This window comes from Suncus etruscus, chromosome 1 (assembly GCF_024139225.1).
Source record: "Suncus etruscus isolate mSunEtr1 chromosome 1, mSunEtr1.pri.cur, whole genome shotgun sequence".
NCBI classification, from domain to species: Eukaryota; Metazoa; Chordata; class Mammalia; order Eulipotyphla; family Soricidae; genus Suncus; species Suncus etruscus.
In genome coordinates, this window is record NC_064848.1 from 106897665 (window position 1) to 106905440 (window position 7776).

Genomic DNA, 7776 nt, shown 5'->3' on the forward strand with positions numbered 1-7776 from the left:
CGGCGTTTGCCTTGCAAGCAGCCGATCCAGGACCAAAGGTGGTTGGTTCGAATCCCAGTGTCCCATATGGTCCCCGTGCCTGCCAGGAGCTATTTCTGAGCAGACAGCCAGGAGTAACCCCTGAGCACCGCCGGGTGTGACTCAAAAAAAAAAAAAAAAAAAAAAAAAAAAAAAAAAGAAGAGTAGTAGGATACACATTTGAAGTGTGTCCAAATATACTCATTTATAAAACATTTTTCAAAATTTCAGCTATACAATGGTCCCTATTACAGTATACTCCTTTGTAACTATACTCTTCCTAATTAAAGTGTTTTATTCAATGAATCTTAATTTGTATTCAGAATAAAATTATTCATTAGATCAACTCAAGGTGACACAAGTAATTAAAAAACATGAGTTTTGTAAATTTTTTTTCTTGTTTCTTTATTTGATAGAAGGAATGAAGAGGAAAAAAAGTCACATAGAAATGCAATACCTGCTCCAGGCTCTAATTTTTGCTCTGGAAAGTCTACCATGTCTGGTCTAAGATACTGCTTATACTGCCTACCATATTAATTATGTTCCAGAGGATATAATTTGGAAAGAATGTACTTTCACAGGAAATGTACAGTAATTTTTTTTTTTTAGTTTTTTTGGGTTTTTTTTGTTTGTTTGTTTTTTTGGTGAAGTAGAGTTGGCTGACTCCTGTCAATAGGAGTTCTACTTCAATTGGAGCTAAGATCTCATGGCATATCTCTGGTGCTCTGGGCTTGCTTGTCCCAGTAGAACTTTGACCAGGAGTCACTACCCTCAGTTTCTTGGCCACATTGTCATACATCGTTGTGAACCTTTAGAAAACCAGATTTTTTAAAAGATCAGCCACATTTTGCATCACACTCGATTTCCTGATTATCTTCATGATGTAACAGTTAAGATCTCCACTTTTAGCTGCAACTAAACTTTGACATAATAATAGTGTGAAGAGGCAAATTAGATTTATAAACAAAATTGGGTATTTAACTGCACACAACAATACTGAGGGGTTCCTCCTCAGTCACTGCTTAGAGAGAGCTTCATGTTGGGCCATGGGGAAACATGCGATATCAGGATTCAAATATGCAAAGCATGAGCTCTAACCTTTCTATATCTATATAGGATTATCTATATCTATAACCCTAATCCATATCATACCCTCTATCATAGTTATCATTACATACAGGGAAAAAAGAACCAGTTATCATCAAATAAATTTAGAATAAACTACACTAGAAAATATTCTTGAGAGAAAACTTATATGACTGATTCTTTCCCAAAGATCTCTATCCAATATATAAATTATACATGATGGTTATGTTTTTACTCTACTATTAAGAAAAATGACATAATTAACAAATGGATAAGAATATTTATTTGTTTTTTGTTGTTTTGGGGTCACACCTGTCAGCTCTCAGGGGTTACTCCTGGCTCTACTCTCAGAAATTGCTCTTGGCAGGCTTAGGGGACCATATGGGATGCCGGGATTTGAACCGCCATCCTTTTCATGCAAGGCAAATGCCCTACCTCCATGCTATCTATCCGGCCCCCAAGAGTATTTATTTAATATGATCTGATACATGAAAAGTGTAATCTATCTGTTATCTGACTTAAATCCATGAATCTGTGTAGAATTTACACATAATGACTTCTGAATATGGATTCTTATGTTTGAGACATATAAATTAAACATAAATATATTTATGGTCTAATTTCTTCCTCTAAAGATACATTATTTATAAAACAGATAATTCTGGTGAACAATCTTGTTAGCTTCTTGATATATATAATAACAGGTAGAGATATATAAACATATAAAAGAGATATGACAGAAAAGAAATCTCAGTAAGCAATGCTCTATTTCAGTTTTGCTATTCTGCCTCAAGACTCTTTTAGTTTAGTATTTGTGTTGTATTTTTTAATTTAGTGTTTAAATTTAATTTAATTTGTATCTTTTAAATTAGTATTTTATTGTATTTAATTTATATTTGTAATTCATTTATTTTACAGTAGTAAAATATAGAGAAAAGACTATTGGGGGAGAAAAAGCATACAAATTTTGCATCATCTGATTATGCTTTCTAATAACATCCAAGTTCAAGGACATAAGAAATGAAATGTGATAGAGAGTCTATATATCTTATATATTACATTACTATGTCAAAGTCCAATAAAAATTCATTCAGCTTCCGTACCATGTGGTATATAAGTTAGAGTCACTTTAAATTGACTCCAGCTGTTAGTTACTATGTAGAACAATGAATCACAATCTTTTCAGCATTGTCGAAAATGAGATATGTGTACAAAGAGGGAAAATGTGTAAAAAAATAAATAATTGCCAATGTATATTTATTGAGTGTGCTAGGCCTAAATGTGGGCAAAGAGGGAGAATCTAGAATATAACAAAATAAATAATAAACTAAATCAAAGACATAATGCAAATAACAGATGTCTAAAATTCAGTACACCAGGTTTCTCTGATTAGCTAGTAAGTACCTATACTTTAGTAACTAAAGTATGAACTATGCTTTCACTTTATAGATCAGATTATATTACCTATGTTTACTCATGATAGCTCAGATTAGATGAAGAGAAGGGATCATTTACATGTTTACAACCTTTGAACAAGTGAATTTCTTGGTCATAATGATATTGATGCATTTATCAAGGGGATAACACAAGCCATATTGGAAACTGATGAACCCAAGTCATTCTGGGACTTATCTTGTATGGATATCAGAATGATAAAAGTACCAGTAAGCAGGTTAGAGCTAATTAACTTATTCCTTAACTGACAACATGGTTATGGACCTCAATTCAAACGAGTGAAACCAGTCATCTAAGGCTGAAATCCAAATATCTTTCACTAAATACAAGAATGCATAAATGTTTTTAAAGATACCCAGATGATTTTAATATGTTGCCAAGATTGGAAAAAAATATGCTATGTAGTCATTGGAAAGTTTTGTCCTTGAAGTTACAGATCACAAGACATTGGTTAGGAACACTTTTCCCTCTAGGAAGCCAATCTCTGGTACCAGGAATGAGGCCCACAGGGTGCAGAGAGTTACCACCTCGGAATTAATATGAGTGACCAGTGTGGAATCAAGTAGGTCCCAAATCAAAGGAATAAAAAGATGATAATGCTTCACCCTCAATTCTAAAGATAGAATGTAAGTTAGACAATGTAATTGTCAATCACCATCAGACACTGGTTAAGGAATAACAAACAAACAACTGATGTGAGAAAGAGCAAAAGAAAATTAAGTAAAGGCCAGATGCTATTTATGATTGGTTTACTTTATCAGTAAAATGAGGCTGACAAATCACTTATTGGAGTCCTCAGTGTCCACATCATTCATCTGCTCTACTGCAGAAACTGCTCTGCAGACATTTCTCTCATAGTTATACTTTTCATTTGGTTACATCAATACTTTAACACATTCTAAAATAATCTCCTGCCACAAAAAAAAAACCCTTAAAAACAGCATAATAAAATTATCAAAATCCTTTAGCTAGTTCAAAAGGAGGAATTAATGCCTAAAAATAGTAAAGAAGAAGTTGAAAACATTTACTGAATAAAGGATCCGACCTAAATTACATAATATTACTAATACTAAAATTAGAGTACAGGTAGGTACAAATACATATACAATTTTAGGAATCTTCCAACATAGTAATGATAAATTAAAAATAAGTATAAAATATTAAACATCTAGGAAAAAAGCTAATAGAAAGTGATTTGGGGTCAAAGAGATAGTATAGTGATTAAGATGCTTTCTTTGCATGCAGTCAATCCCAATCTGATCTATGGCATCCCCAAGAATCACCGGATGCAGCCATGGAGTCTCCAAAGCACAACCAGAAGTAACTCTAAAGGCCCCTGACTATCACTGGGTTGACTCAAGTAATCCCCAGGACTCTAAGGCCGGAGCAAGACCACATCTTGAGCACTTACATTGAATCAGAGGCCCATTTAGTGAAGAATCTCTGAGAAGGTATCTTAGCGTTCTGGGCATTGTTTGGGAGGCCATAGTTCTCCAAATAAAAAGGGGGAAATTCTGGGGTTGGTGCAGTGGCACAAGTGGTAGGGTGCTTGCCTTACGCACACTAACCTAGGACAGACCACGGTTCGATCCCCTAGCATCTCATTTGGTTCCTCAAGCCAGAAGCAATTTTTTTTCTTTCTTCTTTCTTCTTTTTTTTTTTAAATGTGGAATGCTTCACAAATTTGGAGCGATTTCTCAGCACATTGCCAGAAGTAATCCCTGAGCATTACCGGGTGTGCCCCCCCACCCCCCGCAAAGGAAAGGAAATTTGTTACAAGTGAAAATTTTTGGGGTATTTTTTTTTCTTCCAGGGACAGCATCCAATGGTGCTTAAGACTTACTCCTGGCTCTGCACTTAGGAATCACTTTTAATGGTGCTCAGGAGACAACATGGGCCAGTGGAAATTGGACTCATATAAACTACATGCAAGGCTAACACCCTATTAGCTGCACTATTTCTCCAGCCCCTGTTATCAAAGATCTTAAAGGAATAAATTAAAAAATAATCAGTGAATTTAATTCAAAAATCTTTAATGAAAGTAATTAATAATTACAAAGTGAATAATGACGGATCACCAATTAACTTTTAAATTAAGTTAAATGCAAGTATAATAGCAATGTATCTTTAAAACTACTTTGTTCACTTTAAAGTTATAAGGTACACTATACATTTAATACTATTGTGTTTATTAAGATATGAAAATCAAAAATACATTTGAGTAGTATTCTTTTTTTTAAGTGGGTGGATTTGGTCTATACCCAGTTATGATCAAGAATTACTTCTGGCTCTGCACTCAGGCATCATTCACGTGGACTCAGGGACCATATTTAATGCCAGAGATTGAATCCAAGTTGGGTACATAAAGCAAATTCCTGACCTGCTCTACCCCCAATTGAGAGTTAAGGGTTTTTTTTCCCCCTTTTATTTAAACATCAAATTGCAAAGTTGTTCATGATTGAGTTTTAGTCTTACAATGTATGCTACCCTCGGGCTGGAGAAATTGAGGTAGGACATTTGCCTTGCATGCTATCGACCCAGGACAGACCTTGGTTCAATTTCAGGCATCTCATATGGTCTCCTGAGCTTGTCAGGAGCTATTTCTGAACACAGAGCCAGGAGTAAACCCTGAGTGCTGCCAGGTGTGGCCCAAAAACAAAACAAAAAAACAAAAATGTATGCCAACCTTTACCCATAAATGTTTCCCACCACAATGTCTCCAGTTTTCTTCCCAGCCTTCTTGCCTGTCTGGGACAGATATTTTATACTCCCTCTTCTATTTTTTTTTCTCATTTAGACACTGTGGTTTGCAGTGTTGTTAATGAATCTGTACTATGCATATGACTTTATCTCTGTTAAGCACACAGTTATTGTCCAGAATGATCAACTCCAACTATTATTGTCATAGTTGTCTCTTTTCTACCGTAATTGTACTGCTCCACTATTTGTGGCAAGTTTATTACCATGGTCTTCCTAGCCCTTATCACTATTGTCTCTAGTTATTATTACCATGCTGTCAATTTTTATATCCCACAAATTAGTGAAATTATTATCTACCTGTGTTCCTCTAATTCATTTCACTCAGCACAATAATCTCCACAGCCATCCGTATGTAAGTAAATTTCATGACTTACTATTTACTAATGGCTGCATACTATTCCATTGGGTGGAAGTACCACAGTTTCTTTAGCCTGTACATAGTTTCTTTCATCTGTACTCTCTCACTTGGTTTGTTTCCAGATTCTGGCTATTATAAATAGTGCTGATATGAACATAGGAATACAGAGGGCATTTCTGTATTGTATTTTTGGGTCCCTATGGCATATCCCTAAAAGTGGTATTGCTGAATCATACAGGAGCTCAAGTGCTAGTTTTGTGGAGGAGTATCCACATTGTCTTCTAAAATGATTGGACTAATCTGCATGCAACCAGCAGTGAATAAGAGTCCCTTTTTCCTTGCCTTCACTAGTTTTTTTTTTTTTTTATGTAAGCACCATAATTATAAGCATGGTTGTTTTTGTTCTTTGTAATGTGTGCCAGTCTCTGTGGTGTGAAATGATACTTCACTGTTTTGATTTGCATTTCCAGGATGATAAGTGAAGTGGGGCATTGTTTTCTTGTGCCATTTGACCATTTGTTTTTCTTCTTTGAGAAAATGACTGTTCATTTCTTCTCCTCATTTTTTGAATAGGGTTAGATTTATTATTTTTCTTGCTGAGTTCTAACAGTGCCTGTATATCTTAGAAATTAACTCCTCAGATTATCAGATGGGTATTGGGTGAATAGTTTCTCCCATCATGGGTAGCTTCTGTATCCTAGTCATTGTTTTTGCTTGTTTGTTTGAGATGCAAAATTTAATGCAGCACCATTTTTGCTTTTTTTTTTTTTGCTTCCATTTGCTTGGACAGTGGGGTTTCTTTGTGAAGATTCCTTTAGCTTCAATGTCATGGAGTGTTTTTCCTATATTTTTTTCTATTTACCTTATGGTATCAGTTCTGATTTTTAAGGTCTTTAATTCATGTTAATTTGATTTTTGTGCATAGCCTTAGAGGTCTTCGTTTGCTTTTTGTCTGTTTGTTTTGTTTTTGTTTCTGGGTCACTCCCGGTAGCACTCAGGGGTTACTCCTGATTTTACACTCGGAAATTGCTCCTGGCAGGCTCAGGGGACCATATTGGATGTCAGGATTCTAAGCACTGTCCTTCTGCATGCAAGGCAAAAGCCCTACCTACATGCTATCTCTCTGACCCCTGAGTTTGCTTTTTTGAATGTAAATGACCAGTTTTCTCAATACCATTTGTTGAAGAGGCTTTTCTTGCTCCACTTTGTCAAGATTAATTTATATATATATATATTTACCTGTGAATCTGTCTCAGAATATTCGTCTATTTCTTTGATCCGCGGGTCTTTATTCTTGCACCATGCTTTTTTAATGACTACTGCTTTACGGTATAGTGTAAGATTGGGCAAAGTGATGTCTCCTACCTTCTTTGTCCCAAGTATTGCTTTAATTATTTGTGGACACTTAATGGTCTATACAAAGTTCTAAAGTGTTTGATCCTCTTCTTTGAAGAATGTCATGGGTAATTTTATAGGAATTGCATTAAATCTATAAAATGCTTTGGAAGTATTGCCATTTAATGATGTTAATCCTGACAATCTATAACATTTTCCTGTAAAATTTCCTATAAAATTTTCCTGTAAAACTTATACAGTCTTGTCCTCCTTTTTCTGATCCATCAGTTGCAAATGAAACAATTCCTACCCATGGATTCCAAAATAAGCGAACGTTTTTTCTTTTTGGTTTTTGGGTCACACCCCACGGACAGCACTCAGGAGTTATTCCTGGTTTCCTGGCTCTGTGCTCAGAAATTGCCCCTGGCAGGCCCAGGGATTCGAACCTCTGTCTCTCCTGAATCCTACTGCTGTGTTATCTCTCCAGCCCCCAGCAAACCTTTGTTTGTTTGTTTATTTGTTTATTTGTTTTGGCCCACATCCAATGGCACTCAGGGGTTACTTATACATCTGCACTCAGAAATCGCTCCTGCTATGCTCAGGGACCATCTAGGATTCCGGAAATTGAACCCTGGTCTGTCCCATGTCAGCCACATGGCCTTACTGTTGTGCTCTCACTCCAGACAAAAATAAGCATATATTTTGGGATCTATTCTACTTAACATCAAAAAAGCTGACTATGTTTAATATTTGCTGCTATAAAA